The 27,588-nt window shown below is 34.4% G+C and overlaps 1 long non-coding RNA gene across 4 annotated transcripts in view; it reads left to right on the top strand.

Annotated features, from left to right (window-relative positions):
* LOC149786723 (uncharacterized) overlaps nucleotides 1-7,259 on the top strand; it is a 71,198-nt gene extending 63,939 nt beyond the window's left edge. For all 4 annotated transcript variants that reach the window (XR_016425019.1, XR_016425018.1, XR_016425020.1 and 1 more), the window contains 2 exons: nucleotides 5,638-5,719; nucleotides 6,755-7,259. This is a non-coding gene — a long non-coding RNA (uncharacterized LOC149786723). The remainder of the gene's footprint in view (nucleotides 1-5,637; nucleotides 5,720-6,754) is intronic.
* The last annotated feature ends 20,329 nt before the right edge of the window (nucleotides 7,260-27,588 follow it).

Raw genomic sequence — 27,588 nt, 5'->3', positions numbered from 1 at the left:
TGATCATGATACTCTATGATCCGAGAAGCTGTGTTTTGAAGTTTCTGGAGTAGATATTGAGATGATCCAGACAGAATTGAGTTACAATAGTCCAGTCTTGAAAGTACTAATGAACACACAAGTGTTTTAGTGGCATCAACTGAAAGATATTTGTGAATGGAGCTGATGCATCTCAGCTCAAGATATGCAGCCTTGCATATGTTCATGACATGTTGGTGGAATGTGAGAGTACTGTCCAGAGTAACACCTAGGTTTCGTACTGATTGTGTGAATTTAATGTTGGTGTTGCTGATATTTATTGTTTGAGGTAAAGGATGTGAATGAGAAAGTCTTTGTGTTGTGATTAGAATGGCCTCAGTTTTATCATCATTCATCTGCAGCTTGTTACATGTCGTCCATGATTTCACATCAGAAATGCACCTCTCTACACCTTGGATGGTAGCATCAAGTTAAGTTGGGTGGCTAGATTTGTATATTTGGGTATCATCAACATACAATTGGTGAGACACTGGATGATGATCTATGACACTTGAGAGCTGCTGAGTGTATAGAATGAAGAGAACAGGTCCAAGAACAGACCCCTGTGGAACACCACAACATAGATCAACTGGGCTGGAGTGCATTCAGTTTGCAGACACAATTTGTGTCCAGTTGACAAAGTAGGACTTGAACCACAGTAAGGCTGTATGATGAATGCCAAATACATGCTGGAGACGGTGAAATAATATATCATGGTCTATTGTGCTGAGGACAAATCATTTAGGGTGAGGACTGTAATCTTTCCGCTATCCAAAGCAGAGAGAATGTCATTAACTACTTTTAGAAGAGTAGTTTCAGTACTGTGGCAAGGGTGATATGCAGATTGTACATTACTAAAAAGACTATTTGAATTCACATGAGATACAAGGTGGGATAGAACAACCTCTTCTAAGATTTTTTATATGAATGGGAGATTAGAAACTGGGCGGTAGTTCTTTAAATTGTTTTGGTCTAGTGTTGGTTTCTTCAGCAGAGGCTTTACAATGGCAGTTTTGAAAAATGAATCTTTTGCTTCATCTCAAGTTAATATCAGACTTTACTTGTTTTCATTGATATTTGTGTTATGAATCATTCATGCTGTGGGCTAATACAAGATGTAATATTTGTTCTGGCAAACTATAATACCTGCAGAAGGAACAAATGTTGGGACTTACTATTTCTGTGTCTCCACCTATTGAAATGATAACTTGCTACAATCACTTGAACTAATTTCGCTAGCTACTAGGGAGTCTTTGTATTTCTGAAGAAACAAAATAAATGTCAGAACATGTAACTATATTTTGACTAATCTGACCTTTATTCATCTTTGTTGTGACTTAAACTAGGCTTGAAACAATCATGTCTTGCATAAATTCAAATATTTAAAAGCCATTTTCACCCATTAAGCACATCAACTTGATAACAACAAAATAGGGTTCACTTATTATGTAGGATAATCAAGGACATCATTTCAAGCCCTTTCGGCTTGATGCATAAATTATCATTTTATTCTAGAGAGAGTTATTGTTTTGCCAATAATATCCTACACGTTATGTTTTTAAACTTGTAGTAGTGTGAAATTTATAACATTTTTTGGTGAACTTAAAGCATGGTTTGACAAATCTCCAGTTAATAAAGAAATACAACATTCACCCACTGAGGCAAGTACTAAATGTTTTATTTGACCAGAATAAAGTTTTACTCTACCAGTTATGATACAAATATAAAAATTAACATTAATGACCTGAAATCAGTCATATGAAAGATTGTTAATGGAATATATTCTATTACCCTTCTGACAACAGTTGCATGTAATTAAATTTAGACCAGTCTGCTCACCGTCTTGTAAACATTTATTAGTACTGAAGAGTGAAAGGTAAGCACTTGTTTGAGTTTGATAAAAACAAATGGAAAACAAACTTATTGTAGAATGTTTGAACTTTTAATGAATGTTGGCATGTTCTTGACATTAGAAACAATTATCAGTAGTGTTGCATTTTGAGGGAGGCCTGTGACACCCTCCATCTCAAACAGCCAATGTCCCCCACATATTGATAATTATAGCGGCCAGAGATACATAAAATACCCCCCCCCCACGAAAGTCCAACCACTATGCAACACTTGGTCAGCACTGACTCTGCACTCGTCTAATCATAGAGTGGTTTGACAATCTCGACACCAGATATTTTTAACTGCCTTTATAAAAATGTTGGATTGTTTAATTTTAAGCCCAAAAAAGGTAAAGACCAAAAACTTGCCAGTAGCTTCCCATAGATCAGTGGTTCTTGTCAGGTTCTTCCTCACCAGTTACACTGGATGCCATATATAACCTATTGTGTGCTGAAAAATGGCATTAAACCCCACAACAGCAACAACAATGACTTTGATTCATCTGGTACTACAGTGATGGCATTCATCATGACATTATTGCAAGCCTGTGGATTTTTAAACCTGTACAGAAATGGCAATTCTCAAAATGAATAGGAGATAACTTTGCCAAACAGATTATTAAGAAATTCATCTGAACAATGTCAGTCTAAAATATCTCCCATTGCAGTAAACATTATGAAGCCAGGCTGGATCAGGTCTAGTGTTGGGGGAATGGGGTTGTTCCAAAATTTCCTTCAGGCCCTGACTTCCTCGCAAGGGTACCCAAACTAAACTCTGTGTCTGTTCACTCCAAGTGTGCATACTACCCAATAAACATGTGCAAGAATAAAATGATGGTCAAATTTAAAGTGACAAGTGACTGTACATTTGTGTATGTTTTTTTTAAAGCGGAAGTGGGTGCAGGCCATACCTCCCCACACACACACTTCTGGCTGTGTTGATGCAAAGAGTTTTAATGCAAAACTCAGCAAAAACATATTGGACAAAGTACAGTTGTTCACATGCAAGTGATATGGGTTCCATTATTGAATAGTGGAACAAGTTTGCTAACATTCTCTATGGAAAACTTACTTGCTGTCTTCAAGGCATGTCATGTATTTGCATCAATACCTATTAATTTGTCTTTTCAGTATTTTACATATAACTGAAGAGTTTGTAAACAAATCTTCCTATTTGCATTATTTGTTATTTACAATAATTTAGTGAAATCATGACAGTTAAATTAGCCTTAATGATCTAGTGCCTTATATCCATAAATATTGTTGAAGTTTTTCATACCAAAACAGTTTGATCATTCCAATTTTAATTCTAAGTAAGCTTGACAAAAGTCTTAGGGTAGGGTATGAAATCATTTTTTCATTTTTTTATCTTTATTGGCTTTGATTTCATTTTACCGATTATAATCTCATTATAGGTTTCACAGCTAATAAAAGCAGTAAGCTTGTTTCAAAAGATCATGTTTTGTCTCTCTTATTACAGACTGTTGTACTGAATAAACTGGAAACTTCCCATGATAATGAAAAGATGAAGTCATTAAAGTGGTGCAGATAATTAACCAATTATGGTATATGCAAAATAGATCAAATTATGTTACTAAAATAGGCATGATAATAAATGTAAGACTGAATAAAATGCCAGTAGTATCTGGTTGATATACTGTACCTATTCAAAGATACAAAGAGCAGTCAGCAAGGAACAGTGATCTGAATATGGCAGATGCTGTAAACACTAACAAAATGTTTGGTATTTATGTTAATTTTTTAATCAATTGGTCTGATTATAATCAAGTATTGGATCAGTTTGTCTGGCCATCCATCTGTTCATCTGCAACTACATTTCCTCTTAATCCACTGGGTAGAAATTGACCAAAATAGGCTGCTCTTGTAATAAACATGTGCAAGAGAGGTATGCCATTTTGAGTCCGATTGCTGGTATCCTTGTAAGAATTTTCGATTTTAAAAGAAAATATACAGAATAATAATGTTGCCAATAATTGTAAATTGTAAAAGTATATGAAAGTGACATACAATATAGTGATTCCTGATCAAACTGTATGAAAATGACATACAGTATAGTGATTCTTGACCAAACCGTATGAGAATGACATACACTATAGTGATTCTTGACCAAACTGTATGAAAATGACAAACGCTAGTGATTATTGACCAAACTGTATGAGAATGACATACAATATAGTGATTCTTGACCAAACTGTATGAGAATAACATACAATATAGTGATTCCTGACCAAACTGTATGAAAATGACATACAATATAGTGATTCCTGACCAAACTGTATGAAAATGACATACAATATAGTGATTCTTGACCAAACTGTATGAAAATGACATACAATATAGTGATTCCTGACCAAACTGTATGAAAATGGCATACAATATGGGGACTCTCGACCAAACTGTGTGGATGTTTCTCTTTGAGGATGACACATAAGATAACGTTTTTATGTTCAAACACCTGGCTTATGGCATGGAAGGACAGTGGGGGAAGCATGTTATATAAACCTGGTTTATGGCATGGAAGGAATGGGGGAAGCGTGTTATATATATATAAAATATTGAATTTTACATGGCAAGCGATGAAAGTAATTCTATTTCAGTTTGTAAAGTAATTTATTACTTGTATTTTTTTTCTTACAGCAATTTTTCAGTATTATAAACATTTTATACAATTTTTATGCTCAACTTGTTACATAATCCCTGTTAGCACAATCACCCCACCCCCACAGGTAAAAATAAGGTTAACAATTGGATTTGCATACATAGATGACATTTTTGGATTGTCTTGCCAGTATAGCAGTGTTTAAAATCTTCATCAAATATTACATTGTATCTGTTTTTCAATGGGGCTATCATGTTTTATAAACACATATCTTTGTTCTTGTTATTTCTATTTCATTTTATGATTATTTAAATATAAGCAGATGTAAACCATGTCTAGCTAAGACTTTAATATGAACAATATAATATTTTTATAAAAATTATATATCTAAAAGTTTTGTAATTAAGCTTTTCTTTTGCATTATATTTTTTCATATAATTTATGCAATAGTAGATTGCAAATATGCAATTTTTACCTTTTATAGGCTTCTTTATAAGATAATAAATACATGCAGTCCCAATTTTGTTTCGCTTATTTTATCCTTCAAATATGTTGATTGTATTTCAATGTATGCAAGAAACAATCTTGTTTTATCTTTGCAGCCTGAGTGAGTAAAGAATGTATCATTAGGGGCCATCCATTTAGTACATGCGCATGGAGGGTGGATGTGGATGTGTCTACTGATAATGTATGTACACAGATGAAAGGGGGGGGGGGGTGGTGAAACCTCATTAATAATTTGTCTAATACGTAACCTGTTTGACTGGGTTCAGTCGGCATTTTAATTTTATTGGACACTAGATCAACTTTTTAAAGTTATGCAGCTTATTTCTTTGGTGCAGCCAGACATTCTACATCGGTGGTATATCTGTGTTATTAAATACGTTAATATTATTAATCCTTGATCATTTCTGAGTATTAAATATGGGCTGTTCTTTAGAATTGGGGGGGTGGGTGCATCAAACATACGAACACAGGGGTGAGGTGTAAAAAAGCATGTGTAATGGGGGGGGTCAAGCTTTACCAGATTTTTGTGTATTAAATGGATGGCCACTTGACAGTTAAAGTGGTATACTATCTAATTTAGTATGTTTCCTTTGTCAATTTTAGGTCCATTGGCCAGCGGATCTTGTGATCTATGCCCTGACCAGTGAAAGCATGTGAATTTGCCAAAGTCACCCAAATTGTATAGGTATTTCTCGTATGGGTCTACAGATTTGATTGTGCATTATAAAGTTTTGAAACATAAGAAAGATGGAAGGGAAGAGAATGAAATTACCACTTTTAGTTTTTAAACACTGGGACATTTGCATATATAATTAGCAGCATATTTTATACCCAAATATTAATGTGAAATTATATGCTAAATCATAATATTGTAACATCATCACAATTTTTTCAGTTGCTTTAAAATCAACTTAATTTTCAAGAAAAAGTACATAATTGGTATCATGTATGTGTATTTTTAGCATGTAATAGTTTCCTCATTTTATATTCCCTCGCCAAATTCTCTAAAATGTTCTACTTGTTAAAATTACGCTCAGTTAGTTTTTATGACAGTTTGGATTCGTGTATTTCTATGTTTATCTGGTAAAAATGGAAAAACTTGTCCATCATTCATCTGCTAAACAACCAGAAAAATGAAAACAAAACTTAGCACACTGCATTCATGCAGAGTTTGAAATTTTTAAGGATAACACCAAATCTGTCAATAAGTATGGATACTTAAATTCAACATATGAAACTTTGAAAAACTTCTTTTAAAAAATCACTGAATAGATTTTCATACATTTATCAGAAAGTATCAAGGCATTATGCTGATCCACTCTCCTTATATCACGACTTTTACTCCACATAGAAAAATCGGTAAGCAACTCTCTCACAAACATCTGTGCAACAGAAATTTCACATTAAGCACGAGTGTATTAATTACTTTATAAATTTTTCAAATTTGATTAATCATCCGATTTGGCCACCAGTACTCAAAGGGATAAACTTTAAAATGACTTAAAATGGCAGGGATCTTTGCATAAGATCTAGCTTTGAGGGACTTCCCATAATAGATTTCAGCATAATAAAAGTTTGCTTGTAAGAATGATGTCATCCATTTATAATACTGGTTGATGACATTTCTGTGTTAGTGTGTCTGTTTTATTCTGTAGTAAAATCCACGTGAGATGGAACAAATTACAGAATTATCACATGAATTATTTCTCACTTTTTTCAGAACCTCTCTTGAGAGTATCCTAGATACTTTGACAAGTGAACAGTGCTTCAGTTACCATACAAAAGAAGGAAGTAATTGTGAACAATATAGACAGAAAAGAGCATCATACATGATTTCATACAGATGTTCACCTGAAATAAGCTTTGCAGTCCTCTCTGATTGACATGTGTAAAAAATACTACAATTTAATTCATTTGGGCATTAATATATAATGAGATCAAAACAAAGCATCATCACATTGTTACATCTTAAATGTTGCCAGCATGACAGTCTCGTTGGAGCATCGGTGGTTATTCTATTGGTTATTTGCAGCATAATTGACGATAGAAGCCAAATGATCCTTTGGAGTAATAACTACCCATTGTGTATTTTATGATTTTATAATCTCATAAGCTTCTAATGAGATAATATTGTACATTTGGACGTGATTACAGCAGATTATACACCATTTTAATGTTTTGAGACATCAACTATCATTCTTCAATAAATGTTTAATTTTGAGAAAGTTAAGTCTCTATTGTGCTTTTGTCTCACTTGCTCATACTATTGAAAATAACATGATTAATTGTTATTGTGCATTGGCTGAAAGATGAGAAAAATTCTGTAATGGAACAACGTCCTGCTTTCTGTTACCATTTTTTTATTTCTTTGTTCCACCTTAAGCCAGACATTCATTAAAGTTCAGCTTGTATGCTTCTGATTCAGAAAGAAATGTTTTTGTGAGAATCGCACAGAATTGACCTCTCTCCTAGTGTCTGCTATTAAAGGGTATGGTGTTTTTTATTATATTTTTGTCAGCAACATACAATTTTAATTCAATACATAATTCCCACAACGTCTTTCTCAGGTTTTAGATTAATGTATTTTTTGTGGTAGTAACTTGTAACATAACCATTTATTGTAATAACAGTCAATTTTAGTGACCTAAATGTCACTGACTACTAGAGCAACAGTCATAAGGTTCATGCTAGGGTTATCTTACCATTTTAGTGTCGCTCACTAGTCATGGTTCATGCTAGGGTTATCCTACCATTTTCGTGTCACTCACTAGTCTGGGTTCATGGTAGGGTTATCCTACCATTTTAGTGTTGCTCGCTAATCTGGGTTCATGTTAGGGTTATCTTACCATTTTAGTGTCTCTCACTAGTCAGTGTTCATGGTAGGGTTATCCTACCATTTTAGTGTCTCTCACTAGTCAGTGTTCATGGTAGGGTTATCCTACCATTTTAGTGTCTCTCACTAGTCTGGGTTCATGTTAGGGTTATCTTACCATTTTAGTGTTGCTCACTAATCTGGGTTCATGTTAGGGTTATCCTACCATTTTAGTGTCTTTAGTGTCCCTCACTAGTCAGGGTTCATGTTAGGATCATAGGAATATCAAACAGTACTCTGCTTCCTTACATTAAGAAGGTAACCATGACAGCATGGGTACCTCATTGACATTTTAGTTATAAATATTGATTCATTGATTGAAAGAAGCAAGTGTAAAGATGTAGTCATTCAAAAGTCAGAAAAGATTATTAAATTTCAAGATTGATTTAGCAGGGTCTTTTAAAATAAGATCTAGGTCAAGTAAGTTTGCCAGATGATTTACATAATTTACGGGTTTGTTTTAAAAAATGCAGAGATTATACTCACCAAATGCTGTAAATATGGTTTAAGTGCAATGACCCACTTATAAATGTGTAAAATATCTTAATCGATGGTTTCATGGGAGGAAGTAGTGAGTTATCTTTATTACCTAGGTGCCACCACTGCTACTGGTCAATTAATCGGATTACCTCTGTACGTTACCTTCAATAGATAAACAAACAAATCACTTCCTAGATTGAATTTTGAGGTTAAAATTTCTTTAAATGTCCGGTACTTCTATGGCACTGAGAACGGTGAACAAAATTTAATCCCCAGACATCTATGTACATATGACTTAACACAATAAGTTTTATTTACAAAACCATCTGAAGACACAGCCAGAAATGTAAACTCTTTGGAAGCTACAAGTCCATGTGGCTGTACTGAATTCCCAAAGTCCTCCATGTAGCGCTGTACAGTGACTGTTGCCTGACATTTGTGACAACATTTGATGTTTTTGCTAACAGCGCTATCTGATTTGACCTTGCCTTACATATTCACCCGAACACTTCATAGTTTGAATCAAGAGGTTAAATGTTCTTCAATTATGCCAGGTATGTGTTATTGTGTGCCTCTTTTGTAAGAAATGAGAGAAAAATAAGTAGTCAGATAGTACAAATTGAACTAATGATAGTTTTAGCCACAACATTTACAATGTTAACAATGAAGTACTCTATAAATATTGGATCAATATTTTGATTTATATTTGATTGCTAATATAATGTGTACATCCATATAAAAAAAATTTGTTAAATGCATAGTTGGGGAGAAAATAAATTCACTCACTTCCATGTAAAATGTTCAGCTGGCATAACTTTTAAGTCCGAATGAATTATACATGACACATTAACACCTTCAAAGAGTAAACTGATCATGAAAGAACTCTACTACATGTGATCCATTTCTGAAGAATTTCTACTTATGCTTCATTAATGATGTCATGTAATATGCTAAGAAACACGTTTTAACTTACAAGCCTTTCAACCAGATCATCTTCCTAAAATCCTCACATTTCTTGAACTTAATTCTTCTCACAGCTGGAGAATCATTAATAGACCAAATTTTGATGGTCAATACCTAAACATACTTTGGAGCGTACATTGATATATAAGTGTACATCAGTTGCTGTACTGGTAACAATGGAGCTGCCTATACATTTTCAAATAGCTGACCACTATTTCTCATTTTATATCAAGAACTCAAAAAATATAAATGATATTGCTTCTATGTCACTTAGACCATAAAAAGATTTTCAGTGGATAGTGTTTTTTAATACATGTTATTATCTGCCATTTAATACTATATCTATAACATACTGGTAAGTCTTAAGATTAAAGGCAATAGTATGCAAAAAATAATTTGACAAGAAAAAATTGTATCACAGATCAGAAGAATCTTCATGAAATGAATATGAGGATTTGGATTAATCATATGCTGTCCCACAAGGATCTTCCCTATGGTAATCATATGCTGTCCTACAAGGATCTTCCCTATCAGTAATCATATGCTGTCCCACAAGAATCTTCCCTATCGGTAATCATGCTGTCCCACAAGGATCTTCCCTATCGGTGATCATATGCTGTCCCACAAGGATCTTCCCTATCGGTAATCATGCTGTCCCACAAGGATCTTCCCTATTGGTAATCATATGCTGTCACACAAGGATCTTCCCTATCGGTAATCATATGCTGTCCCACAAGGATCTTCCCTATTGGTAATCATGCTGTCCCACAAGGATCTTCCCTATTGGTAATCATATGCTGTCCCACAAGGATCTTCCTTATCGGTGAAGTACATAATTAAATCAGACCTTATAGTCTGATTTAACAAAAGGAAAAATCCCTCAAAGTGACAAATGCTTGACAGTCCGGTTATTTTTTAAGCATTATGGTTAAACCATCATTGATACATTATAAAACTCCACCAAACCAAATTTTTATTAAAATAGTACTTTTCATACATGTCCTGTAAGTGCAGTACAAAATTCTTTGTGATGGACATGGACCTTGAACCTGATACAATGGGTAGAAAATCATTAAACTTGTCTCAGTGTCAAGATTTACCAACATGCTATATTTGGTTAATCCATAATTTAGATTTTTGGGCCTCTACTGGTCAAAGACCAAGAGAGTTTATAGTATGGTGTGTTAATTTCTTGGTCTGTCCATCCATTGGCAAGAGTTTGTTACTGCCATCCTAAACTACATGGAGCATTGCCATGAAACTTTACACATTCATCACATGGTCTAGTTCCTCCAACTTAAAAATGGGGATGTTTGGACATCCAGCATGGCCACCAGTGACCGTCTTGAAAATCTTTACTTCTTCCTTTGAATGGATTGTCATATCAACTTTGACTTTTCACTAAAAGACTGAATATGATGGCTAGTTGGTCCTAAATCAAATATAGCCACCACATCAACTTGAAAATCTTGTTATTGCTACTTCTTGTGGACAAGTCATATTGATATGAGGTTTTCGTCTGGGGACTTTGTATATGGTGCATCCAGTGTGGCTGCTATGATGACTGTCTTGACAATCTAGTTGTCACTACTCGCCCTGAATGGATGCTGACATGAGATTTTCACCAAAAGACCTCCGCTGATGTCTACTTTATCCAAAATGAAATTGGTGCCAATCTGATACCAGTATGACTTCCACAGCAGTTAATTTGAAAATCTGATTGCTTAAGAATATCAGATACTTTCAACACTTAGCAGTTAAAAGGAATAAATGTCTTATCTAAAATTTCTTTAAATTCTTTTTAGCCAGCATATCATCAGTTTATCTGAGTGATTCTTGTTTTTAAAGCAAAATCATTTTCAAACGTATTCAACAGGCATATGCACAAACTGGGATTCATTTAAAAAAAGTTATTGTTTGTGTTATCATGCTCATAAACCAGAGTACACAGCTGTAAACCCGAGACAAACCCATTGACCTTAAAACCAATAAATGTGTATTATCAGCTTGTTCACTGAATGCAAGTAAATAAAAACTATGGTCAAATTTCACTTGTATATGTACGTGTTGCTGTGTTCATAACCTTTGATTATCACACGTGATAGACCAGAAGACGTACATTATTAAAACGAATCCAGTCATACCTTGAAATGAAAGTCGGTTCAGCCGTTTGGAAGAAAGGTGAATTTATGTGGCTTTTAGGGTTAGCGATTAAGGTTAGGGTTAAGCTTTTCTGGAGAAAACGTATGAACGGATAGGCCAGATTTAACAGGATTTTACCGCAATACGTGCATCATCAACACCGATAAAATGGTACCTGGATGATGCAAATCGGTTTAGCAGTTTGCGAGAAAATAAAATTTTGGTGACTTTTAGAGTTAGGGTTATGGTTACAGTTGTCTGGAGATAACATACGAACTGAAATGACAGTCTTGACAGGATTTTCTCTGCAATATTTGCCTCATCTAATCCGACAAACAAGTACCTGGCTCATGAGAATGTGTCAAGCCGTCTGGGAGAAAAGTGGATTTTTGTCTGTTATGGTTAGGGTTAGCGATGAGGGTTAGACTTCTCTGGAAATGACGTACGGACGGATATTATAGTTTTCACAAAGTTTTCATTGTTTGAATACCGGGTTCGGAAAAACTGGTCTGATTCCCCACCCCACCCACAACATCCGGCCAATGTCAGTGTCATCGAATGTCTTTCTTTATACCGAATTATACAAATTTCGTGTTCCATGAACAGTGATGGACGATAATAAACACCATCCCAAAGCTTTATAATTCACAATGAATATAATTCACAAGGAATACCGAAATGTAAGTGATTCGAACTAAAAATGTTAAGTTGTCCTTTTAATGCATTGACTTATTTCATCAAAATTTTAACTGAAATCTGCTCTCGGTTTAGTCACTTTTTTTCTAACATAATCCCGCATAGAGGAAAATCTTTTTCCATTCTAATGGCTTTTAAATTTAAACATTAACATGCCTGAAGTGTTCACAATCTGCAATGGTTGCTGGTATACCGAAAACCTTCTGAATGCCAGAACTTATTAAAATTTTGAAGAATATTTTTAAAAACATTTTATTTCAGATAATATTTTATTTCATATCAAAGCAATTTAATACATCTAATATATTATGTTTAACTTTGAAGCATTGTGTAAGAGGTCAACAGAGATAAATTAGATTTTATGGAAGACCATCCTTGAGTAAGCATAAACGTTGCACACTTCATTACATTTCACATACATACATCTTTCATTTATACACGAGGATCATATTGAATATTTAGAGAAATTAGTATTTGATATGATCTGATAGGCAGGAAGAACAGTCCAGCTAATGTCTTTTGCATTCTTTGCTCTGCTTGCATACTATTACCTTTATGCAAAGTTTCAGTAATCTTTGCCAAGTTTTTCGCATTGTAGTTAGTGTTTGATTTGGAGTTACGGTTAGGTGTAAGTGTACGGTAACTCTAATTTGCACTGACCTAGGGATAATTAATCGTGTTCTTTAAAATGTTTTTAATAAGAAACGAAACCTAAATTTTTATTTTTGCAGTAGGCCCTGGCTAATTTATATGGAACATTTTCGGTAAAATTTGAGTCATTTTTGTATAGATTATCTCTAAATTAAATAGTTGTGTTAATGTCGTGTCATGTGTAGTGATGTCCATTTATTCATGAAAATTAAAGCCCAAAGATGTTAAAGTTTTTAATATTATAATCTCATTGCCCTATAAATCTACTAGATTTTCTTGGTCTATTAGTAATTATGTTGGAAGGACCAAGCACTTGTTTGACAAATGAGTGTGTGCTATTAAAATGGTTACGGGCCGGTTCATTTATATTGTGCTTGATATCAAATATAAGCCTTGCAAATCTGCCATTATGTGTTGGGTTTGCATGTCATACATAGTTTTCCGCATTTTCAACATGTAGTAAGGTAACTGATACTTTAATAATTGCATACATGATGTCACTTGAGACAGAATCTACATTAATCTATGAGTTTTATTCTACAAAACATGGACAAATATTGCAGCTACATCCATTACTTGGTGTTTATAGGCTACACGAACATGCCTGCTTTGTAGTATCATTTGTTATTTTTCCAAGAAAACGTTTGTAATAACTAAGTGCACTACAAGCACTAAATAAATATATTGTTGGAAGTTGCAAATATTCTACAAAGTCTATTAAACATAAGTTGTTTGGAATTAAAATTTCTGCTAAAACTTTTATCCTCAAATCGAGGTTATTGAATATCTAATTACTTGCTTGGTAACAATGATTGTTCCCTGGAGCATTCACCATGCATCATAGATTAAAATAGTTATAAAATCTAGAATTGTCCTTAAAAGACTCTTGTTTTATAAATAAGCATATCTTGGGGATTATCTCGTATTTGAGGACTTCATCCTCTCTTTTATCAAGCGTAACAAGGTTTATGCAGAAACTATTTCTTGTCTTTCAGACAGATTGTCATTGACCTTTGTCCGTTTGACCCCGAAATCGCTTGGTTTCTTCCTTAACCGAAGTGCAAGTAATACTCAAAGTTTGCGCCACGTTTGCTATATAAAACTATTGTTATTGTGTGGAAACCAATTTTCTTCTATTAGCAAGTGATCTCAACCTTTGATATAAAATTCCACAACCTTCGTCCTTGCCTCTTGTGCAAGCAATCGCAGAGTTTGGGTGAGGTATGTCGTTTTCAACTTTTGTTATTGCGCGGAAACCATGTTTTTAAGTCTTTCAGTCACCGTCCGTGCGTGCGTGTGTGTGTGTGTGGATTATGCCGCAAACATGTAGCATCATGTCCCTACCCCGGTATCATTATCCTGAAGCCAGGCGTACCAGTTCTAACACTAACCTCTAAATACTGAGCGCCATGCGAGACAGTCTTTGTACCATTTTTATAAGTCTTTGGTACGATATGGCCGGGTTGGAACATCCCGCATCCGAGGCGGACGTTCTAACCACTTAGGCCACCGGAGTGGTTTCTTTCAGACAGTGATTCTGACATTTGTGTTTTTGACCCTGAAATCAATCGACTTCTTCCTCAACATGTGTAATGTATCCACGTAGTCTGGAAGTTAACAGTCCCTAAAATGGAATGCCACTCTAGCGCACACTAGATGTCACTGGAATTCAAGACAGTTTCTTCCCTTTGAAATACTGAGTGTTTAAACTGTTTAATATTCTTCAGTGATAACACAGTTTTCAAATTACCTCCTGTGGTGGACATACTGTATGTCAGCTTGGCACAATTTTCATTTAGGACCAAGAAGGCATCATAAAGAGTGGTCATGTGGAAATCTCGTGTTGATATTTTCTATTTGGCATAGTACTGGTAAGATGTCAAGATGGATGCCATAGTGGTCACATCCAATATCACATTGGCAACATTTCTACCTATTACCACCTATACATAATAAGTCTTTTGATGAGAGACACAATATCAATATGACCAGCTGTCTGAAGTACTGACCAAAATGGCACCACAAACTAGTCTTCTGGCTAAATCCAAATGACAATATTTCCCTTCATTTTGTAAGCAACATTTCAAGATGGCCAGATACACCTATTCACTAAGAAATATCCAAAAGGTAATAGTGATGGATTGGTCATAAACTAAAAATGCTGCAAATCCACAACACTAGCTTGGCACTACAATTGTTAATAATGGACCAACCAGACATCATAAGAAGTCTTTTTGTGAAAAACTATGTTTATCTTACCAGTCATTGAAATATAGTAATAACAATATTTTCTAAAACGCTGGCTGCTGTGGTGGCTGTATTGGATGTTTGAGTGGCACCATTTTCATTTAGGACCAATTAGACCCTAGAATGAATGTGTGTGTGTAAAGTTTCATGGCAATACTTGAGGTAGTTTAGTAGTAGCAGTAGTACTAACAATCTTAGTGTAAACAGATAGATGACAGACAACAGATCATCCCATAACCTCCTCTGTTCTGTGAGCAGAACAGCTAAATACACTCTTTAGTAGGTCACAGGAACACAATCTCAATGTACAACACACCACCATCCCAAGATGTACCTACAGTACAAGTTTTCATTGCACTCCTGAAATCTGTGTTAATCAAAGACGGGGAAGATGGCCAGATGGACTCAAGGAGTATGGCAACACTAACATAACAGGATAACCGTGCATGGCACATTATAGTGGTTATAAATAACTTTGGTCAAGGTATACTGCCCTGTACTAAACATAATGTACAGAAGACACTATTTTCACATCTTGATCCCAAATTCAATAGGGCTTATCTTACCCAAAGTGTAAGAATCTGCATAGTTCTTTAACTTAAGATGAAGGACAGTTAGTGCCAAAATGAATACAGTAAAAGATCAACTGACATCATAATATGCCAGCCTTATGACTAGAGCATAAATCATATATGTAAATATAAATTTACTCCAATGAATGAGAAGTGCAGACAAATTTTGACTAAGTTCAATTTATTCATATTTTGCATGGTAAAATATCAACACTTTCACAACAAGCAAATCATTTATTTTTGCTCTTTTTCAAATACATTACAATTATTAAATAAAACAATAACCATTCACTGAACAAAATAATACAGATCTCAAATATAAATGCATGTCAAATCCTAAACAATGCATGGATTCAAGTACTGTTATGGCAAACATATAAATGCATTATTTTCCAGAGATGACCAACCTTGTAAATGCAACAAAATGATTTAAGTACAGTTCACGAAAATAAAAATGTATATTTACAAGTTATCGGTCTAACATGTTATCAAGTATATTCTATTCCTTGTTACTGTATAATGGCTATGAACCTATCTTACCCAGAATTGTAATTGGGGTACATAAATTTTAAGCACACACACACACTAGAAATACCACCCATTAGGCAAAGTACAATAAGACGTAATTTCCAATCACGTAAAGTCTAAATATGCCTTAAGCAGAACACACTTTAAACCTATAAAAGAACACTCCTTGGTACCTGATAACTGACATAATAAGCATTTCATTGGTAGTTACAGAAAAAACATCTTGGGTACTTTCATGAAGCAAATAGTTTACAAAATCCATAAGCATCAAATCATCTTAGAAAATGACCATAATAGAACAATTGGGAATGAAAATGATACAAAAAGGTTTCATATGAATTATAGTCTTTTAAATATAAGAAAAGATAATGTATACGACTTTACACTTTTCCACATAACTGTAAAAAAAATGCTGTACAAAAATCTGTCGCATGATAAGGGAGGACAGACTTTTACATGTAACAAATATGTGGGGACAATGTGTCACATTATTATTAAATACAGACACTCTTGTACAGGTTACAAATACATGAGGACATGTTCAATGTATACTCAGTTTAAGAGTCTTGGAAAATAGATGAAATACTAATCACTGCAGTTTTACCACTGGTCTGTTTAATTAACCCAAGAACAGATTTGGTATATCATGTGCTAACCACAACACTATCTGAAATTCGTACCAAACATATCAAAATATTTATAGATTATCCAAAATCGGAAAACTTGAAGGATCTACATATTTTATTCTACTGTCATCATATTTTATTCTCAAACAACTTGCAATATAAATAAATCCATTTTGTATGAGAACTGCCTTAAAATAGTCTTAAGATGCATATTATAGACAGGGACAATAATTTGCTCAAATATGGTACATCCATTTGCACAGTAAATCATGCATATTAAATTTGTTGTACTAGACTGATATAAGTACAGAGTGGTTAATATATCATCCAACATAACTGAAAGCTAATGTACATTTTTTGCAGAAGTTCTGCGTTTTCTTCTGGCTCCATTGGTGCATAAAATACTGCAAGTAGTGACTGAATTTACCCATTCCCATAGCTCTTGCTGAATATTTGATGTGCTGAAGAAAAGCATTTGTTTGCTCACATATTTCAGTGTTAATTTTTTTTAACAACATGAGACATGATGACTTGTACACTGGTGGACACTTATGGGAAAAGCAATGCAATGTATCATGAAAAAAATGAGTGTTTTTCCAAAAACCAGTTTCTCAATTCAAATAGTACTCCTCAAGCTGGCAACTAAAATCATAAAATATTTCTTCTGGAGCATTTTCCATGTATGCATAAGCAGAACAACGGGATCTTTTCTTCCTTTATGTCCTGGTATTATATGATATCCATAGCAATGCCCATAATGGCATTTTTCTTCAGCTCTGGCAGGTTCATCATCATAAGTACTATTATGAGACATTTTATCCATTGTGTATTTTGGAGTTTCTCTTAACTGATTACCATGGGGAGTGAAGTAATATGTTCTCCCAAATTTAGCAAGATTATAACTACCTGGTTTAGGATTAATTTGATCTGGTTCTTTACAGTTTGAAAAAAGCTGTTTCATTCTTGACACCAGATGGTCCAAAAATTCTAAAGTTGCTGAACATATATCAGTATTCGTCACTGCAAATAATACATCTCTAATTTCAGGAGAAAACTTGGCAACTCTGTTTATAACATTTGTGTCTAAATTTGAATTTTTCCTAAGTAAATTCAAAATAGAATGGAAGTCATCAACAAATCGATAGGGAATAATGCTTGAAATGGAATGATTTGAAGATAATATTGTAAAAAGAACTGCTAACTTTCTCAATACTCGGTTGCTACAACCATTTTGCAGAAAAATATTCAACAGTGAGTGAAAATTTCTATCAACATGTTGTAACATAATATCATTTCGGTTTTTTTCCTCTTCTAAAGGTAGCTCATCAGCACTGCCCAAGGTACCAAGCACTCTCCTAGAAAGGTAGAGTAAGTTATTTCTACTCTGGGCTTTATCCTTTGAATCATGATCACCCTGGGCAAAGCTAATGAAAGCCCTCTTATTCCTTTGATGACAAGGATCTATTGTGAAGTCATTCATTGGAGTCTCTATCAGTACAACTGTTGAATGTCGAATGTTGATGCCTATCTTAGTTCCATCAGCAGCTAACATCTTTGGACTAAATTTGCAAATGGAACATCACTGTCTATAATCTAAATTGAACTTACTTATCCAGGAAAAAAATCAAGCAATAAAAGTATTATTTGACATAAAAGAAGCAGAATTATGACTGACACATTTGTAGAACCTATTTATGATTGTACAATAGGAGCCAAAAGAAGTATATGAGTTCAGAACATGGTCCACAAAGTCCCAGCCAATTTCATCGCCAGCTCTAGTATCCCTGGTAAGAAAGTGGATGGCCTCTCTCTCTCCTGGACCTATGTCACAATCCAGAGTGCCACTTAAACAATGGCAATACCAAATCTAAATACAAAATAAGAAATATCAGAATCCTGATTAACACTTAAGCAACTGTGATAACAAATCTAAATATAAAATCACACACACACACACACACACAAAATGTATCATTTACCAAATAAATAAAACATTATACAAACAACACAAATGTAAAAACAGATTCCTTACTGATAAAAAGTTTAGACTCTATTATCTTTTATACTGCTGGAAACACTAAGGCAAGTACAGTGTCTTGACCATTTAAGTCAATCCATTAATATCATAAAATTAGATGTTAATGCATGTTGTGAAATTTGTGAGTTTTCAAAGAACTAGATTTGTGTTTGTAAAGCAATAGAAAAATTATTCTCCCACATCCCCATAACTTAGTCAATATGTCTTAGTTTAATAAAAAGGACTTATGCATGTAAACATAAGCAACAACATATTTTTTATTTGTCTGTATAAAATGTTTTTTTGTGCATATTTATGCTAACAATCTTTGACAGAAAGACAGAGATATGAATATATAGGAACAAATAAAAATGTCATGCTTTCTGCTAAGGTGGTACTTAAAAGATGAGTTAGTTCGTCATCAATGAATTGGAGCTCATTGAAAGAATAAAATAATAAAGTAAAACTTTATACCTTGTGTTTTACAGGTCCATGACGTGTATATACAGTGGAAATATGGGATACTGTAATTGTCTCTCCATTAGGAAAGACATATCCTACCTGAAATCAATCAATTAAACAAAACTTTAAGTAATTCAAGTATGACTGAGGAAAAGTATGAACAGACAGTGAATGATCAAGGACCAAAAATTAACCAAATTTCTTGTTGCAATGTGACAAATATTTCCTGAAGATGCAGCATAACCAAAGTAAATGTACTTTTATTTATTGTGTACAAGATGTGATATTAACTGTCTAGTCCTGGTCCATCTGAACCTGTACTGAATCCCATTAACATATGCAGAAAAATTAAAAAAATACAGGACAGTGATACAATTTTTTTAGAATGAGATTTCATTTAAATTATGGATAAGCAATTAGTACATACATTGTATAATTTTCCATAATAAGTAATATGCATATGAAAACTTTGTATGATAGTCAATCAATGAAAGTACATCCATCCTCAGTCCATACAAATACTGGAAGTCACAAAGACGATGATTATTCTGTATTCCAGATATTTTCTTGAGACAATAACTTTTTTTTCTCCAAGCAATTTATCCTTCCTTTACTTCACACTAGTTGATAATGCACTGACTCTTTCCTATATAACTGATATATAATCTCAGTTTCTTCATGTAAACATCATAGATTTTTCTCTAACAGTATGTTCATGCTCCCACTCATAATAAGTAAAAGAGCTGATGAAAGATACACTAGAAAAAATAATGTATGGTGACTATCTAATTAAAAATGTAACCAATAATAAATGGTAATTACAGGTAATTTACTTCTGTTACACACATATAGTTTGTATAATTGTTGTAATGATTTATGTCAGCTGTTGATATGATCACGAGCATAATATCGAGCTACCTGAATGCATTTTACCATAGACCCTTATTTAATATTGGTTATTTTCATTCTCTTTTAAATACTTTCTCAAAAATTAAGTTTGGTTTGGCATATTACAGTACATCAACACAATGTAGTTTATTTGGGGCAGAGTGCCTTGCCAAGAACACACCACTGTATTTGTATCTGGGCTGATCCAATAATAATATTTGAACCTTCACCATCATGGTCATGAGCCTGGCATATAGCAACTGCAGCTCCAAACCTTGGACCATGTAAAAGTGAAAGCAGAGCTAAGTAAGCTAGAGCCACACTGATTTTAGTTCACATACATGAGGCACAAAGGTTAGGCCTCACTTTCAGTCAGTGAGATAATGCAATAACCAGCACTACCCTGATTATCAGCAATTGTTAAAAACATACACTACAAGCCTACAGAGTTTTATATAATAGCTTAGGAGAAAAATGAGACAAATGGATAAACTATGTATTTTGAAGTGGTTGGTTATAGAAATGGGCTGTTAAGCTGAACACAGCATTTGCTTACACCACATTTGCACGTGTCTGGAACATTCGGTGGAGGCAACTTATGGTATCCACCATCAGGGGCAGTGTGAAGGTATCCATCAATGTCACGGCCAAAACTGGCATCACAAAAGGTATGTCTCAACTGTATGGCCTGCTGAAGTAACAATGAACCATCTTGCGATGGTATGTGTCTGTTGAGGCTTGGATACTCCCACAGGCCAGTATCTTCATTAAATCGATGCCCCTGTTAAAAGGATACATTAAATACAGTCATTCTCTGAAAGGACTGTGTCCTGATAAAGTGAAACAAGAGAAATTGGTATTAAGTTTGGCACCTATTTGCATCCTCGTCATCAAAGGTAATATCCAACCAGTCAGAAGTTTCTCAGTGGACGAACCAAACATTATGATTCTGAATGTACAGGTTAACACCAAACCATGGGACTATCAGTTATCTATAAGTATATCCAACGTTAAATAATTTAAGCATTTATAGAAAATATTAATGTAATTCATACTTCTTCTGAATCTAATATTCTAATATCAAATTTCTGGGGACAATTTTCTATATTATTCTTCTGAGCAATTCAGATTTCATTTGAAAGAGTATGATTGGAGTATGACTATAAGTGTCTGGTTTAATGGAATTTCAAAATTCTTGGTAATAGAAAATTCCACTTCATAAAGAGTTGGAATATATAAGAATGGATATCAGCTGTTGATAGTACCTTTATATCCTCAGCAACTGTAGCTGCTAATGCTGGTGGAATCACATCCTCTTCATCATCATCACCACTAAAATATACAGAATCACTGGAATCAGCAGTTTGTATCAGTAGATCCATCCACTTGTCAGCATGGACTTTCAATTGATTGAGAAGAGGACAAAGGGTCTCAGCATTGTCAAGATGGAGAACTTTACGTTTTGAAGATGAATAAAGTGCATTACAGAAACCAGACTGACAAGATAGACTATTGTCAGTGATATGAACAAAAGTACATGTTTTGTCATCATCAGAATACACTGAGAACTTCAAAGTTTTATCAGATGAGGTTGGCATCTGGCAAATAGGTTAATTAATTTGATCTTTGGCAGCTTCAAGTTTTTCAATTATCTTTTTTTTCTGACCTGGAAGAATTATTTAATAGAGAAGGTATATGGTCACTGATCAATTCATTATAAAGTCTCATATGGCAGCATTTCACATCACTCAGATCTATCTCATCAAGATTTTCCTGAGGTATACTTATTGTGGCTAACTGCAGTAATATGCCATACATTCCACAGCTACAAGACAATTCAGTTATCTATATCTGTTTTGCTCAAATGAACATAACAGTCTTCCTGAAACAGTCCAGTTGTCATACTAACTTCATTCATTGTAAAAATATTCACATTAGCTGCACTGCGTCGCCAAATTACATGACCGTTTTCAATCATTGCATATCTGAATATCATAACAAGATCTTTCTTCAGCTATATTTTCTGAAGAAAACTGAGGGTCTACAGTGTGTATGTTTGTCATCAATTCTTCAATTGTCAAATGTCTAGTAGGTTCATGATGTCTGCATTTGGATGCAGGGGGAACTATGTCACCATAATCAGATGGCTCAGGTAAACTTTCAAATGTGGAAGTAGACTGAGCTGGATCTAAGGCAATGTTTTTATATTTGGAGCAAATGGAATAGACCTTATCCATGTTACCCTCTCTAAAATTGTACAGCACCTGATTCCTTAGTGAAGCAGGTTTATACTTTTCTTTCAAATCTGGAATTGATAGCCACTGGGAATAAGAAACTGTCTTGTGCTGCCATTTATGCCAATTTGGAAACATGGATATATATTGAAGCTGCTGATCCCATGAAACTGGATATTCAAGTGGAACAAAGACATCTGAGAATGTAACTTGTTGGCACATACAACCTTCAGTTCTGTGAGTTTCAAAAGCAGCCTGAAAGACAGTCACATCAAAACATTTACTGGCAGATAAATAGCTGAAATGTAGGAAAAGAAAACATATTATTCTTTTATTGCATGCTAGTTGAAACAAATCTGTGATTAATATTTATCAATGGAGATTTTATACAAAACGTAAGACCCTGCAAAATGACTACACTGCTAAAGCAATTGAAAATCTCAAGTACCAAGTTTTTCTCTTTAGTGTATTTGTTACAGATTGCAAACAGTAAAGCCAAACCCATTATGAGATCTCAATCAATTTTTTACCCTGCAAAAATGATCGTAAGTCAATTACTCATGTCACATTTCAACAATATCATGCACATACTTGAATGGCAGCATGTAACAGTGATCACTCACAAACACAATATTGGATCTTTCTTCCAGTAATTAGACTATACAACGGGTATTGTACAGATTCAGTTCTTATTAAAAAAGACCAATAACTCAGTCAGCAATTGAGCTGCAAAAACACAATCATTAAAAGAATCAAGTTCACATACAATACAGTTAACCTAACGAATTGTATTTGTTTTTGTGAAAAGACTACTAACAATGATGCTCATAGCTAGAGGAAATGTGAGCAATTTGATCACATAAATATACCAATGCCTCCTCAACATCACACCCCTAGCCCATGATGAAGATGTGAAGAGCTTAACAGTGCACAACTGTTCTTAAAAAAGTGCAAGTGAAATGCCTGTAAAGAAGCTTATCTTCTCATGTTGAGCGGAACAAGTACCAAGTTTCAGGGCAATCCACTCAATACTTTGAGTAACTGCATTAACAAGATTTGGTCATACACTGTATCCAACTGTAATCCAAAAATGTCCACAACCCTTACAAATATCATGGGAGCACAAAGATTTGTACATGCAGTTTTAGATGAATATTGTCACATGTGCCAATTTTCATGATCCTTTCAAAAAGGCACCACAATCGGTAGCATTGACAAGATTCTAACAATGCATTCTGCTGCATGACAATACATCAGACTAAAATTGCAAAAGCAAAGTGATTTGTTTATATGAACATTTTCAAATGATGACTGTAACATGCAGTTACATGGCAATCCAATGACAAATGTAAGACAAGCTGACTTCACAAAATCCTATCAAACATTAAATTAATCTATAAAAGTAAATAGCTCCAACTGAAATAGTAGCAGAGATTTGTCAACGTATGCAACTTCCGATAATGATGAAAACATTTTTCCAAATGTCATGGCAATCCAATGAAATCTGAAAGATTGGATGATTCATTAGACTATATCATGCACTGTCTTCAGACTGAAGTCAATAAAGGGCAATAATTCTATAACTAAATTGTCAGAACAGTGATTTGATATGTGCATTATTTGTTAATGAACATAATATTTTACTGAATTTCATTAAACTCCATAAAGAAGTTGTACAATTTGCACTCACAAGATTGTATCATGCACTGCATTAATCTACAAAAGAAAACTGGACAAAAATTGCAGAAGCACACTGATTCATTAATATATGTATCTTCTGATAATGACCATAAGATTTACCAAGTTTCTAGTCCAATAAAAAACAAAAGGACTAATTCAGGGGGTGATTTAGTTGCTGGCTTGCCAGACCAAGACCTGTGGGTTCTGAGGAAGGTCATTTAAAATTGATGGCCATCGGCCCAATTAAATTTTCCTCCATCATTATTTTCATCTGATTGGGAGAGCCAGTTGATTTTCTGCAGGGCCAGTTGATTTTCACACAAGCTGGTCCCACCAGCCAATGGAAAAAGTCTGTGTCACATCAACCCATGCTAACTGTACTAACAAGATTGTGACATTCAATGACAGAAAGGGCAATACATATAATAAAAATTGCAAGGGAAAAGTGATTGGACAGTTGGTGCATATTTAGGTAACGACCAGTACATATAACATGTTTTATGGCAACTCATAAAAATATATGAGAGACTAATTGTCTTAACAAGTCTGCTGAATGGAAGGAAGGATAGACATATATGAATTAGTATATGGGCATGGTTATAACAAATGGAAAATGAAAGATGGATATAGAAAGACTGATGGAAAAGGTAATTACTTCACACTCTGCTTGTCTTTGTAGCTCTTTTCTTCTCTATGTACACCATCACACCCATACACTAAAAATTATTTTCTTTGAAAATATTTGTTTGTACGTGATGAAGAAGATGATCTAATGACTTCCTAATATTGTCTTTATTTTGGAGCAGTATTTCGGAATACCTTCTTCCTGAAGATGGTAATTTCTTTGACTCTGTAATGAAACAAAAAAAAACACTATTAGCATAATGTTACTGTGTTTAACTTGCCCACCACAGACAATCAAACGTAGGTTATGGCATGCATCTACTTGCCAGCATGCACAAAAAAAGATCCATACCCTCTGTCAAAAGAACTAAACGTGACTATTTTGATGCAAGTTATATACATGGTAAAATATACAAGGTATAGATGTTAATTTTCTGTAAAATGTACATAAAGTATAAAGGGTACTAGGACAAAATGGTAGCGGACAAAATCGTACGGACAAAATGGTATGGACAAAATGTTAAGTGGACATAATGGTATTGGACAAATTGGTATGGATAAAATGGTACGGGCAAAATGGTACGGGTAAAATGATATGGGACAAAATGGTACTAGGATTAATTGGTATAGACAAAATGGTATGGTTAAAATGTTGCAGACAAAATGGTATGGGACAAAACAGGATAAAATGATACATATATTAGAATTTCGATTGCTAATGAAAATAATAATTACCTAAAATCATAATAAAACTTTATTTTTATATACATATTAAAATATTCACGCATCCATAAACTAACTGAAAAAGATACCGATACAAATGATTTTTATTAAATTCATGTAACTTTGGAAATGTTAATTGTATTTTATTTTAAAAAAATAAAGTGAAACTGCAAATAACTTATGTCGAATCTTTCAAAATGGAACGATACCAAATAGTATTTCAGTGCAATTTTAATGACTGTTTTTCTTTTACATACCCTTAATTTTTGGTGTCCCGTCGTTTGCGCGCATGTCAAAAATGCGCCGACAATATATTGCAGTAACTGTGACATTTGCAATTAGCGGAAAAGTGACACACTAGAAAGCCTGGTAAGACTTACGAGACGTGTGTATATTGCGTATATTTGGTAACGGTCTGCCATGCAAAATTTTCACAATTTGTACGAGTGACATTTTCCGAACTGCACGAGTTGAACCTAAAATATAGCCAATCTGGTGTTAGACAAAGCTGACAGTTTAGAGTAGAATAAACTAAATTGCAGTCTGAGTTACAACAGTATTGTACGGCATATAGAGTTTATCGATTTAAGTATCAAAGTGAACTAATGTCTGGGGTGCCTTAATTTTTGTAGTTTGAATCTAAAGCTGAAAACAGTTGCATATTATTTTAAGAGGACTTTATTGTCTTGATTATTTATATTTTAAACTTGTAAAGAAAATCATCATGTTAGAATATGTTATTTCTCAAAAAGGGACTCGCAAACTTGTATTTCAAGGTTATTTATTTACCAAGAACACCGATGGCAGTGATGGCAAGGAGCTCTGGCATTGTGAAAGAAGAACGTTCAAAGCACGAATTCATACAGAAGCGTATGTAATCATTCTTGAAGTTGGAGTTCATAATCACACAGTAACGCATGGGCAAGTGGAGGTTGAAACAGCTCGTGCCAACATGAAAAGGAGAGCAGAAACAACCAAAGAAGCAACACGATCGATTGTTTACAATGAATTGCTGAGTGTTGCAGTTGCAGCCGCTCATCTACTTCCAAAATGAGCAACCTTATCATGAGATGTACGAAGGCATAGTCAAATGGCTGGACTGAATGATCAACAAGACATTATGGTTTATTCTCAGACACAGAGCAACCACCCATTCATCCATGTCAACCGAGATAACATGATCATTTCTGCAGCCGATGATGATCTGGATTTCCTTTTGAGATGCCAACATTGGTTTGCCGATGGCACATTTCGAGTAAGCCCGAGTGGATATGATCAACTCTACACGATACATGGCTTTTTCAATGGCGAAGTTTTTCCTGCAGTGTATGCATTACTATCCGAAAAAACCGAACAAGCATATCAACAACTCCTTCAAGAAATTCTCACCTTGCATGCAGGTTTAGATCCAGTTACTGTTGTATTTGATTTTGAATTGGCAGCAATTAGAGCTTTTCAGAATATATTTCTGATATCAACAGTAACTGGATGCATGTTTCACTTCGATCAGTGCGTCTGGAGGAAACTGCAATCAGAAGGTTTTTCAGAACGTTATAGAGATGAACCTGATTTCGTGCTTCATGTCAAGCGTCTTCTCACTCCAGCATTTATTCCAACAGATAGCGTCATAGAAGTCTTCGAAATTCTGACCGCAGATCCACCGTACCGAGAAATTGAAGTAATACATGTATGTGATTACATGGAGGACAACTTCATCGGAAGACCAAGGAGAGGAAGAAGAGGTACACCAAGATTCACAATTCAGTTGTGGAACCAATATTCTAGATGCATCGATAACCTACCTCGCAGCAACAATGCACTCGAGGGTTGGCACAATGCTTTTAACAACGTTGTTGGTTTTGCCCATCCGACCGTCACAAAATTGGCGTGAAAACTACAACAGGAGCAGCATAGCACTCAACTTCAGTGTCGTCAAATGGAACTGGAAACAACAACCAGAAAGAAGAAGAAAACATATGTTCACATCAATGAAGCACTTCACACCATAGTGGTCGATTACAATAACCAAGATCCGGTTACATATTTGGGAGATATTGCTAGAGTGCTCAATATAAATGTTATCTGACTGCGACTAGGTTAAAAAGTTTGACCTCATATGATAAATTTTATTTGAGTACGCCTTGAATGT

The sequence above is a fragment of the Sinohyriopsis cumingii genome, chromosome 12, assembly GCF_028554795.1.
Source record: "Sinohyriopsis cumingii isolate HCF-2022 chromosome 12, ASM2855479v2, whole genome shotgun sequence".
NCBI lineage: Eukaryota > Metazoa > Mollusca > Bivalvia > Unionida > Unionidae > Sinohyriopsis > Sinohyriopsis cumingii.
The sequence above is the reverse complement of the archived record's forward strand: the minus strand, read 5'-3'. Positions and strand labels throughout refer to the sequence as shown.